Source organism: Lycorma delicatula, chromosome 6 (assembly GCF_047948215.1).
Source record: "Lycorma delicatula isolate Av1 chromosome 6, ASM4794821v1, whole genome shotgun sequence".
Taxonomy (NCBI): domain Eukaryota; kingdom Metazoa; phylum Arthropoda; class Insecta; order Hemiptera; family Fulgoridae; genus Lycorma; species Lycorma delicatula.
In genome coordinates, this window is record NC_134460.1 from 162823632 (window position 1) to 162837006 (window position 13375).

Here is a 13375-nt window from a genome sequence, read left to right on the forward strand (position 1 = left end):
TCTCATTGTATTATTGTTTTCCAGAACATTATTTTTGTACGTAATTATTATTTTTATTTCATTTTTCGACTTATTAACAATACAGGCGCCCAAGCAATACATTTATGTTGTGTGTTCAATTATTTCCACTTGAGGTGATTACATGTATAAAAATGCTTATGACTCAATCTTGTACACAATAATTATTCCTTAACGAATGACTAATGCTCTGATTGGTATTATGCACAGGCCTATAAAAATTTATACATGCAGTTAGAAATGATGTCTTCGTCACGATTATATTTAGAGCTGTCAATCGTAGTACGCAATGTGTGTGTATAATTAAATAAAATTTAGTCCAGTTTATATCGTGTTCAGTGAAGGCATTTGGATAGCGTTTTTGTGCGGTCATACTATTTTATAATTACTCATTGTTTTACGAAAATTTTTTTGTAGTGTATTATTTTCTGTTTTATTTTTGTTCGTCTGTTTTTAGTGCGGTTTGTTATGGCAGAATTTAAATCCGTAGTGTTTATGATTATCAATAATGTTTATGATTTTATGAAAAAAGAAGCTATAAAAGTAGGTAATTTAACTGACTACGAACATATAATTGGCATTCAGAAATGGAAAGAAAGAACTGCTGCTGCTTGTGGGATATCAAGAACACGGGGTTCAAAAACTCAGAAGAGGAAAAAAGACACGGTTCTTCAATCAACATCCCAATCGTGTTCTTTCAATACGCCGAAAAAGTTTAAAGGGCGTTCAAAACCTGTCAGTGGACTGGACAGTTTTGATTTAGGTGCGGTTAAAAGAACAGTTAATGAATTTCATTCAAAGAAGAATAAATTACTTACTTTTAAAAAAATAAGGCAAGAACTTCAGTCATCTATTCATTTTAAAGGCAGTGAATCAAATTTAGCTGTTATTTTGAAAGGTTTCAAACGGCGTAAAACTGAAAATAACAGATAACGTTTTATTGAAAAATCCAATATTAGGTGAAAGAGAATTGAATATTTTCCGGCAATGGCTAAGTGCAGACAAATCAATGCTACAATTGTTTATTTGGATGAAACGTACGTTTTAAATTTGCATTGTTCGACAAAGTCGTGATCTGATGGTATTGTCGAGGGTCTTCATATGTCGATTAATAAAGTTGACCGTTGAATAGTAATTCATGCTAGAGAAGAATCGGTTTTATTCCGAACCCATTACTAACTTGGAAAGACAGTTCGGAAAGTGGCGACTACCGTGACAGCATGAATGCAGACAATTTCATGAAATGGGCGCGTGAAATATTGATTCCAAATCTCTTCCGCCAATGTCAGTAGTAGTTGTCGATAACGCTCCTTATCACAACACAAGTATTGTGACAAAGCGCCAAATTCTAACTCCAGAAGAAAAGATATGAGCGATTGACTGGAGAAAACCCATATTCCGTACAGTTCAAAAATGCTGTAATCACAGTTATATGAATTAGTAAAGTTACATAAAACTGAAGTACGAATATCACTTGGATGAATTTTTGAAATAACATGGGCATCGTGTTCTTAGACTCCTACCGTACCGTCCTGATTTGAATCCGATCGAGACGGATTAGACTTGTGGCGAATCATAAGACGACATTTTCTTTCACTAATGTTGAAAAATTAACTACGAAGAAAATTAATTCCACAAATGAAGTTGACTGGAAACCCTATGTGAAAAAGAAAAAAAAAATTGAAAAAGAGTATGAAAAACTGGAACCACTGATAGATGAAATGAAAGAACATTATATTGTGTAGACTCTGATAGTGAAAGTGACAGCGATTTGTTTATCGAGGATGGTGAATTTCCTAGAAATTTGAATTAGATGCGTGAAGAAACCCACCGGGTTGGTCTAGTGGTGAACGCGTCTTCCCAAATCAGCTGATTTGGAAGCCGAGAGTTCCAGCGTTCAAGTCCTAGTAAAGCCAGTTATTTTTACACGGATTTGAATACTAGATCGTGGATACCGGTGTTCTTTGGCGGTTGGGTTTCAATTAACCGCACATCTCAGGAATAGTCGAACTGAGAATGTACAAGACTACACTTCATTTACACTCATACATATCATCCTCATTCATCCTCGGAAGTATTATCTAAACGGTAGTTACCGTAGGCTAAACAGGAAAAGAGAGAGATGCGTGAAGAAAATTCAGGTAAGCTTTTGTTTATTATTAAAAATTAATAATTTAGTACAAATAAAATTATAAAAGAATTAATTACGTATTGTTTATAATTAGTAAATGTAAATGTGATAGTTATTACCGCGTACAATACGATAATAAGTAATACTTCGATTTGATACGCGGAGTTGATGTTTATAGGTCGAGTAATACGCAGTCTGCTCGTGACGTCACAAGCTCGCGTACATTGGCTGCATCTAGTACCCGTATATGTTTATGGTTTTAACTATCTCAAAGTGTCACAAGTTTATTATGATTGTTTATATTGATATTATCAAGAATACGTATTAATTCATAACTGTTTTTTAAATTATATTTATTTTCTATTTAATATGTTCTTTAAATGTATTTGATAGAAATTTACTTAATTAGTTTGCGGGTGAATTTAATGTAATTTATGAGGGGACGTATAATCATATCGGTCCTATGAATTTTTGATAATGCTTTTAATGTACGGGCTCCAGTGTTAGTGAATTTAAAATTTTGTTTTGTGTAATTGTCTTTGAAAATATTTTTACATTTTTAAATCGTTAGAGCAGTGTTTGTTGTATTTTATTTGTAGGGTCTTTTATTTCTTTAAGGTTTATTATCTTTTATAAATTTATTAGTTTTTTCTATATAGGTGTTGTTATTATTGTATTAGTTTTATCTGATTTAACGATAAATGGATTATAATATTTAAATATTATATTTAATATTTATAATAATATTAATATTTCTTGTTTTTAATTATGTCGATAACATTAACGAACTGATTTCTCAGTTTATTTTTTTTTAGCTTTATTATTAATTTTAATGATATTATTTTCTACGTCTATAATAGTATTTTTAGTAATTTTATTTTTGTTTAAAAAATTTGTAAGTTAAATTTCTAAGAATGTTTTATAATCTTTGATTTATATTGTGTAATGCTGCTTTATCATTATTCGGTTTTACTTATTAAACTATAAAGTCTGTTCATATCGGTGTATTTAATCGCTATTAAATTATTAATGTTGAAATTAATTAATTTAAATAATTTGCATTAAATTAAATCCGCGTGTAATATATATAGTTCTATATTTAAATATAGTTTTTTATTATATAAGATTTTAATTTAGTTTTTTATCAATTGACATTTATTTTTGGATATATATATATATTAAAGGTTCTCTGTGTAGATGAACTAGACCCGATTCCATTCTTTTTATGACATATTTGTTAGTTATTTTATTACATCTGTTGAAAAAATATCTTGTCGATGTACAAATTTTTTACGGATATAATTTTATTTTCATTTAAAGGTTGGATCTTTCTTGTAGCACTGTTATACCGATAACGCTACATTTAAATGCACGAAGGCATCAAAATAATGCTGAAGAAGTCGGACTCAAGGAGAGTCCAACTCCTTCAGATTGGCGGTTGAGTCATCAAAATAGTGACACCGCATCCCCGATTTCAGGTGAGGGGAAAAAAGTCATCCAGAGAAAGATATGAAGGGGGTGACCCGCATTAAATGTTTTATTGAGCGACAATGTTGACCCAAAAAATGGATCCGACTCAGGGCATTTTCATTAGATACGTTCAACCTGAGACTGTATAAGACTACACTTCATGTACATTCATACATTTCATCCTCATTCATCCTCTGAAGTAATTCTTACAGCGGTTCCGGAGGATAAATATAAAAAAGAGAGGGTCTTTAAAACTGAACACAATACTGCCAGTAACTATTTTATTCGGGAGGAAGGCATTTCACGATGGTAAATCATTCCACAATAGTTGAAGAAGGAAAACATCAGTATTTTTTGGTGGCCAAACAACTTTAGCCTTGTTTGGATAAAAAAGCAGCTGATATTCATACTGTGCTTGTCTGTTTACTTTTGGGATCGTAGGTGAAGCCAATCCTCACTATCGGTAATGATGGAATTGAGGTAGGCTTCTCAAACAATGGAGGCAGTTTAGTTAATCGTGATTTCATTTTCCCTACAGTGGCTGCTTCACCCGAAACAAAAAAATGTGGGTTTATTTTGTCGAAATTAAGCCCTACTATTTTCGGCAAAATTCTGGAACTGTTCTCCTCCTGAAACTATTTAATTTATTGCGATGCAGTCAATTGTGAAAGAACATTTTCATCTTATGCCTACAACAACATTTTATTTGCTTCTTAGATGGATGCAAAATTTCAAAGTATTGCTCATTACGAACCGACTCAGTCTGTTCATTATTTGATCATTCATTCATTTCAGCGTGCTGCTGTTACATGCAGTGCCTATTAGGACTCTCGTGGATCTCACTAGAACCAGTATTCTCATCAGTTTTCGTACTCTACCGGCATATATATAGATGTAATAACATACGGGAAGAGAACCTGAATTAAAACGTTCGAAATAGGAATGGAATGGAATGGAAAGTTGGCAGGAGTCTATTACTCCCTACTTTATCGCAGAACCTGGACAGAGTCCCTTGCTGCTGGATCATTCCAATCGGGCTTGTTTTTTTTTAAAGGGTTATTTTTTTTTAATCTCGGATCTAATTTTTCAAGTTTTGTCTATTATTATTTTAGTGAATTTAAGACGGATTTAATTGCATTCCAATCCGTTGTTAAACCAGCGTTATCGAACCCATTTCATGGGCCGACCGCGGAAGGCTAGGCTTATAAAGCCTGTCCTCCCGACGTAATTCCCCTTCAGACCGTCCACTGAAGTCCTTTCGGTGCTAACGCTTAATAGGCTAGCAGGAATACGCCACAACGGGGCACTAGCTATAAGGAGGGAGCAATGCGTCCCCTTTTCCGGAGCAGTCGCAATTGCTGGGATATTTTGTCTTACTGTAAGTTTTTTTTAAATTTAGACCGCGTTTTTGTTTTATGCGCGACTTACCGTGTTTGACGTCTTCAAACTATATAACTCGCGAAAACTTTTCACTCGCGACCCCGGAAACGCGTCTGACGCACTATTCCGTTTATGGCTCATGCGATATGGAGGCCCCTAAGCCTGGTTTGTCGATTTTCGGCTACCGCACCGCACCATCACGGTGGTTTGTCCAGTACGGCGTGAGGCCGCTTCCTTACAACTGTCGGAGTTGGGTCCTCTCGGCAGATGTCCCGAAGATGACTGTGTTCGGACACAGTCGCTCTCCCGAACAGTCTGCGCGCCTGCGCCACCCCCACCTCGGACACGGATTGAAATCTCGCATCACATCGGAGAGTGGCGTTCCTGACGAACCACGGAGCTCCAAAGATCGTCCGCAACGCGATGTTTTGGACGGCCTCGATCTTCTTTTGAAGCGAGGAGCTCAACACTGCCCCCCATGCCGGGTAAGCATATGTTAGAATCGGCAGTACGTACAGCCGAAAAATGAGGAGCTTAGTTGCCAGTGGGTACGGGCTGGCACTGTTCAGCACTGGGTATAGCGAGGCTCTGGCGGCCTTAGCCCTCCGGGTCGCATAATTTACATGTTCGCCGAAGGTAAGCCGCCTGTCCAACACCACCCCCAGGTACTTAACTGTTTTCTCAAAAGGGATTTTCTCCCCTGAGATTTCCAGCTCTCTGGTCGGTTTTCGTGTCTTGCATGTGAACATCACGGCCACCGATTTTTCACCGTTGACCCTGATTCTCCACATGTCGAGCCACGGTTCCACTAAGTCCAGCTGCCTTTGGAGCCTCCGGACCGCGTAATCCACATTTGCGGATTCGTAGAAATATGCCGTGTCGTCTGCGTAAAGGGCCGTTTTGACCCCTTCCGACAGCGGCATATCGTTCACGTACAAAGTGTACAAGAACGGGGAAAGTACTGCTCCTTGGGGAACCCCAGCGGCTATTTCTCTGGTAGAGGAAATCGTTTCCCCTACGCGCACGACAAAATGTCGGTCTAGCAGATATGACCGCATCAGTCTGACATAGCGGTACGGGATCGCCGATCGCGCTAGCTTATAAAGCAGCCCGCTATGCCAAACTTTGTCAAAGGCCTTGGCCACATCCAGAAAAACGGCTGCAGTCACCCGTTTCCTGTTCAGGCCTCCGACAAGGTCGTCTATTATTTTTACCAGTTGGAGGGTGGTTGAGTGACCCTCCCTGAACCCAAATTGCTCGGGCCGCACTTCTCCCTCCATGTATCGCCTCAGTTTTTCGAGAAAAATCCTCTCGAACAACTTAGACAATACCGGTAACAGGGAGATTGGCCTATAATTCCGTGGGAAAAGTAAACTTTTCCCCGGTTTGGGTAAACATACGACTTTGGCCGTTTTCCAACAATTCGGGAAATATCCAACGTACAAAATGGACGTGAATATCACCGAAATTGCTGTAATCACGGAGGCCGGTATGTTCCGGAATGCACGGGCGCTGATCCCGTCGACACCCGGGGCCTTGTCGGGGCTTGTGGCCTTAATGGCTGCGGAAACTTCCGCTTCAGTGACTTGGTCAATCTCTAGAGGGGCGTCCTCCACCTGTGAGAAATAATCTACAAGAAAGGATTCCACCTCGGTTGTGTGCTCGTCGTTCGGGGAGGGAGGGGGGTTTGGAGTGAACTGCTCCTCCAAGGTATCGGCGAATACCTCGGCCCTCTCCGCCTCCGAGTATGCAAGAAAACCTCGCTGCCCCACAACCGGATGGCGAGGCTTCTTCCCTTCTCGCAGTCTCCTGTTCAACCTGAACACCGAGGAGATGTCGTCAGAGACCGCGGCGAGGTATTCGTTCCACGAATCCTCTCGATGGCTTGTCAGCAGTTGTTTTACCCTGTCCGTTTGATTATAAAAGGCCCGGTTATCAGCGGGGGACAGGGTGATTCGATATCTACTCCTCAGTCGTCGTTTCTCCGTTATGGCTTCGGAGATATGAGGAGGGAGGTCGTTTCGAACAACTGCTCGAGTTTTGGCCGATGAGCTGCCTGCCAGGGCCTCGGTCATTGACGACGTGACACGCCCGACAGTGTCGTCGATTTCCTCCGGGGTGTTCAGGAGCTCAGGATTTACCGGCCTGTACTCCCGCTGGAGGGTCTCGTAGAACCTTTTCCAGTTGACTGACCTTCGGGGTATAGGCGGGGGATCTCGGCCACCCCCTGCCTGACCTAGTTCCAACAGGACAGGGGAATGGTCCGAGCTGAGGTCTTCTATCGTTTCAATCATGAATGGGAGGGTACCCCCCTTCATGACTGCGATATCCAGCACGTCAGGCCTAGATCTGCCTGAGCGATGCACGAACGTGGGCACCTCAGGGCCTACGACGACCAAGCGGCGGGCTCTCGCCCTTTCGTACAGCAATCTGCCATTCGGATTTGTCAGAATGCTGTTCCATGACACGTGTTTGGCATTGAGGTCGCCCATGAGTATCACGGGCCCATCCCAATTTTCCAGCACGGCATCCAGATCTGCGCCGGTTACCGCGTCGTTCGGCTTGCTATAAGCCGAAACCAGCCGATACACCGTGCCCAGATGCTCCACATGCACACACGTTTGTTCCATCACGTTTGTATGAAGAACAACGCGCGTATGCATGTAGCGTCTGTGGACTAAAACCGCAGTTCCACCAGAGGTGCGAGATCCGGGTCGAACTGGCCTATCCGTCCTATATGTAAAATAGTTCCGAAGGGTCAGTTGCTTGTTTGGGTTCAAGCACGTCTCAGACAACAGTATCACGTCTATCAGTAGATCCTCGGCCAGACGGCATAGTTCCTCCGTCCGGCCTACTACTGAGTTGGCGTTCCACTGCAAGAGTCTGAGGGTGGGCCTAACCATACCTGGACAGTACAGCCATGAGGCACTCTATTAAGGACTGAATACAGTCCTTGAGAGATTTTGCCTGGAGCAGGCGTGGCAAAACCATCATGATATCTGGCAGGATATCCTTCACTGTCATCTGCGACAGGAAGTCCATGCCAGTGGTCTCCAACGGGGTAGCCGGTTTCGGATTGCCGCTGGGGGTGCCTTTTGGCGCGGCCGCCCTTTTGGTGGGGTGCGGGGCCACAGGGGCCGCGGTGTTTTTAACAGCCTGCTTGGCCTTCCCAGCCGGAGCAGGCTTTGCCTTTCCCGTCGAGGAAGGCTTGGCCTTCTTCGCCGGGGCCGGCTTTGCCTTTCCCGTCGAGGAAGGCTTGGCCTTCTTCGCCGGGGCCGGCTTTGTCGCCGCCTTTTGTTTCACCACCTTCTTGGTGGTTGCCGCCGGTTTTGGCTTGGCGGGTGTTGGGGAGGGTACCTCCCCTTTTTTCACGACCGCTTTGGCCACGGGTGCCGGCACCTCCGGTTTGGGGACTGTTTTTCCCCCACCGGCAACACGGGCCCAGCTGCGGCCGTCCAAAGTCGCGGGCTTTTTAAGTCCCTTGACTTTGTTTGTCTGCTCCTTATAATAGGCGTTCGAAATACTAGTGAAACTTATGAGGAGTAATTACTTTCTTAATTTTAAAATGCGTGTGTTTTCTGATTCAAAGAAGTCAATTGATAAACCTAAATATTTTACAGAATATACTTGTTCATTCATCTTACATGAAGATGAGTACATATAAAGGCATACAGATGTAAGTTTCTTTTTGTAGTCCGATAATTTATTATTCAACATTTATGATTAATGTATCGAGACTAAACCGGAGGATAATTTATTTAAATTATTCCCTTACATTTTTATGTATGCATGATGGTCATTCGGTCAGAATTTGAGACCGATTCAAACATAATACATTCTCCTTTAAAATTTTCACAGAAAAAAATTATTAATAAAAAATAAAATAGCAGAGAGTGTTTACTTGTGCAATATCACAAGACAATAATTATTTCCTGCTTACAGCAGTAGATTAAAAGATAGGTCCTGGATCTATTATTATTGGAGGATAATACTATAATTACAATATCTTCCTCCTCTGGACTAAGGACGAATAACTTGTGTTATATTTAATAGACTTTGTTTGTTAAAATTAATGTTACCGCACTAATACAATTCTTTTTATTGTTATTAATATAAAATGCCGGTATTGGAGTTACAGTGCAGTTAGTTTACTTAATAGTTTTTGTAAAGAGAGAAATAACTAGTTTAATTAAAATTATAATTTACATGAATAAACCTATTATTTATGAAATAAATGGTATAATACGACCTTGAAATTATAAATCATCTGTAGAATAGATTAGCATTTCATTATTTTGCATATATATGTACACATTTTAATGAACTTATGAATTTCAGGTGTGAATATTTAATTATTGATATCGCTATATCAGAAGTTTTAGAACAGCGGTAGTATATTATTATGTGATAATGAACTTATCGCATCTTATAATAAAAGTTTTGGTTAAATTACCTTGTTTTAAAACAGTAAGTACAATTATATTTTTTTAATTAATTTAATTCTTGTAATAATTATAAACATTTATGAAAGAGGAATTATTTAAAATAATTGTACGGTAATTTTAATATTAATTTAAAATTATGCGGTTGAAAGCCGCATAATAATTAGTTAAGATGTACAAAGAGTTTTTGTTAGCAAACTTGTGTAAAATATTTATGTTGTTTGTTTATCGACAGACATCACTGCCAGTTATAAATTTTCACTTAAATGTTACTCTCATTAAGTAAATTATTTATGAAATTTTAAATATATTAAGGAGTAAGTTACCATTGACATTACTTTTGAAAAATAAATTATTGTTATTGAGATCATTTCATACCAAATGTTTTATTACTCGGTCAGCAACGTACTTTATAATTTTTTAAAAACTAGGATATTAATTTCATTTAGACCATTTTGTACTCTATAAGATATTTTTGTATTTTAAATATTGATGCGCATTAAACAATCTTTTTTTTTCTTAGTGGTTCGATTATATTTCAAAACCCCAATAACATTTCCAAGTAAGGTATATCATGTTATTTATATATATATATATATACAAACACATTAGCAAACAAATTAATCTGAACAAAGGGAATTTTTGTTATGTTGTAGAAAATTTTCATTCTGTGGCAGACTGCTTGCTGTTTGTTGTTTCAGGTTATGTTGTTAGTTCATATACAAACAAAATTAGTGGTTTTTGTGCTTTTATATTCATTATCAATTAGTTTTTGGTGACTTTGTGAGTTCTGAAGCAATACCCAAAGGTTAAAAAAAAAAAATAAATAAAAATAGGGTTAGGTACTGTAAATGCATGTGAAAATGCTTAAGGAAACAGGTTCAGTCTTTCCAAAGAGAAAAGGAAAATGTGGATGGAAAAGGAAAACCACGCCTACACAGCATCGATTACTAATAAGCAAAATTAATCCACGATTGTCAGCTGTTGACATTAATAGGGGCTTGAGAACCAGTGGGACTAATGTTTCTGATATGACAGTTAGCAGAAGATTTTTGGCAGAGGGAAGTATTGCTTGGAAACCTATAAAGAGGCGGTTACTGACACAGGTTATAAAGACAAAACGAATTCAATGGACAAAGGAACATAAAGAATGGACTATTGAGATGTAGGAAAAAGTTATTTTTTAAGATGAGACTCATTTCTTTGCCCATGAGAGAGAGAAGCCTACATTCGTAAGTCAGCAAATGAGAAGGCAGCACGCCTGCAACAAACTCCCAATCATCCTGGCAAAAAGATGTTTTGGGGATGTTTTACACATGAAGGGCTGGAAGCACTTATGATTGTGGATGGGGTGATGAAATTGGACCGATACATTAACATATGCCAAAGAAAAGTAGTCCTGCTTATGCAGAACCCAGAACTCATTTTCCAACAGGACCTTGCACCATGTTATATGTCAAAGAAAGCAAAAGAGTTCTTCAAAAACAAACATATTTGAGTGCTCTCACGGCCAGGTAACTCCCCTGACCTGAATCCTATTGAAAATTTATAGGCTATACTTAGAAGAAGACTTGGGAAAATGAATTGTAGTACAAAAACTGATCTTTTTAGTTCAGCGATAGAGGTTTGGTTTTGAGATGAAGAAATCAAAAATCATTGTTCTACCTTAGTGGAATCAATGCCAAAGAGGATTAATGAGATAATCAATAACAAAGGAGGACACAAACTATTGAACTTGAGTAAATTTAACTATTAAACATTTTTTCTTTTAAAATGTTTCTGTTAAAAATACTGTGTTCGGATTAATTTGTTTGCCACTGAATATATATAAAATATAATATTATACTATATATTATATTTTATATATATATATATATATATATATATATATATATATATATATTAAAAATGTAAAGGTAAGAATGTTCTTTAATTTTGTTCTTTGTGGAGTGGCTGAATAAAATATTTGACCAGAAAATTCATCAACATACTGACTTCTGTGCAAAAATAACAACAAAATAATAGCCAAACACAGAAACAAAACCTAAAAACAGCTTTAAAGCTAACAGTGTACTATATAAGGGAAAATATACTAATGGGATTTTTTTTGCAGATCTTGATGTTTCATGACAGGTTCTAAGAAAAAAACATAATTTATCACTAAAAAATTCCAAAAGGATGTTGGCCTGTTTTTTGCTTATTATCTTCAGACTGAAGAGATATTCCAGTTCTGTGATTACTTTGAACAAAATGTGTAACATATTATCTACTTTAATGTATAATTTCAGGTGATTTGTGAAGTTGTTACTTTAAAAAAAAGGAAAAACTTGAAGTTTGACTAGTAAAAGAAAAGTTTGAGCTGTTATAATTTTGTAAAACCACATATTATTTATCAAATAAAAGCCTTTTATTTTCTCATTTAGTCTGTTAAGCATTCAATAAAGAATAGAATTTTAAAGTTTTTTTTTCTAAAAAAAACACAGTTTTATCTGTGTTGGAACATGTAAGTTCCAAAATTTTACTGAAAGAGTAATTTTTTAGTCTCTTAATTACATACTTTATTATAATACGTAATTTTCCTCTTAAGAGGAGATTGTGAAGGGCGAAGCCCTAGGGATAACTTTTCCAAGAAAATTGTGCAACTTTTAATGGCTTTATTTTTTAAAAATAATTCTACTGAATTTTTTATGTATGTTGATGAGTGCTTTTGTAATGATTATTACTTCATTGAATGATTTATTTGTTTATTAAAAAAAAAAGTATGTTTATAGAAAATCTTTTTATAAAAAAGTTGTTTGTTTTAAAATACATAAATGTATCTGTTTCCTACAGTCATTTAACTGAACAGTTGTAAAACTGAATTATCTATTGTTACCATTGAAACCATTTGTGAAGATTTATAACTAATATTTAAGGAAATTTGGTAGTTTATTTAAATGTGATTTACATGAAGGGTTTACATAACCGGGTCAAAGAAATTATATATTTATTGATTATTTTTTTATTCTATGTGTAAATCACATTTAAATGAACCACCAAATTTCCTTAAATAATAGTTATGAATTATTCTTTCTCTGAAATTAATGATGTCAATTATATAGCATATTCCTGAGATGAATATTGTGAATGTGTAACATCTTGAGTAAAAATATCACATCTATATTTTGTAAGGTTTTGCTTGCTGACAAGCCCATAAGCCTTACATTTAGCCTTACTTCCCTAAATAAGATTGATGCAGGATGCTTATTATTTTTGGAGTGGTCGGGGGTAGCTGACAAATTGGCTTGTGTCTTATATCAGATTACCTGTAACCATGACATTGTGGCAGCTGTGACGTATTTAACATACATCAGTACTAATATATTATTATTTATTAGTACTTCTGAAATCAATTAGTGGGTGAAGGGCATGCTTCACATCACCTCTTCTCACATCAAGGGCTTCTCACATCACCTATCACAGCAATTCTAGTTATTTCCCTTACCAACACACTTACAATGGATTTTGAATAACTCTTTATTATAAATTATTTTACTTTACTTTTCTAAAATTTTAATCACAACATATGAATAAATAACCTTAATTTTCCATCACATATTGCATAAATCTACTATGCATAGTTTTAATGTTACATCATTTTCAGTGTTATCAGGCATTAATAATATTTACTAATAATAATAACATTTATTAATACTAATTATAATAATAATATTTTACGTTGTTCTTTATAATTAATACTCTGTACATTTTTGGTTGGTTTCCTCTCTCTTTGAAAAGCAAAACCATACAAGCAACTAAAGTCGAGGTGGATTATTATTACAGTGAATCAGCTCCTTCGATTATAACAGTTTGTGATGGTTTATTTTGAGAGAGGTCTTATGAACACAAATGACTGTGAACATTCCAGCCGGTTGAGGTAGCCATAGCCGATAAT

At 37.0% G+C, this 13375-nt stretch overlaps 1 long non-coding RNA gene across 1 annotated transcript; it reads left to right on the top strand.

Annotated features, from left to right (window-relative positions):
* Nucleotides 1–1093: 1093 nt before the first annotated feature.
* LOC142327058 (uncharacterized) lies at nt 1094–12329 on the top strand. Its single transcript, XR_012756900.1, has 3 exons — nt 1094–2159; nt 9338–9466; nt 11555–12329. It is a non-coding gene; the product is annotated as an uncharacterized LOC142327058 (long non-coding RNA).
* The last annotated feature ends 1046 nt before the right edge of the window (nt 12330–13375 follow it).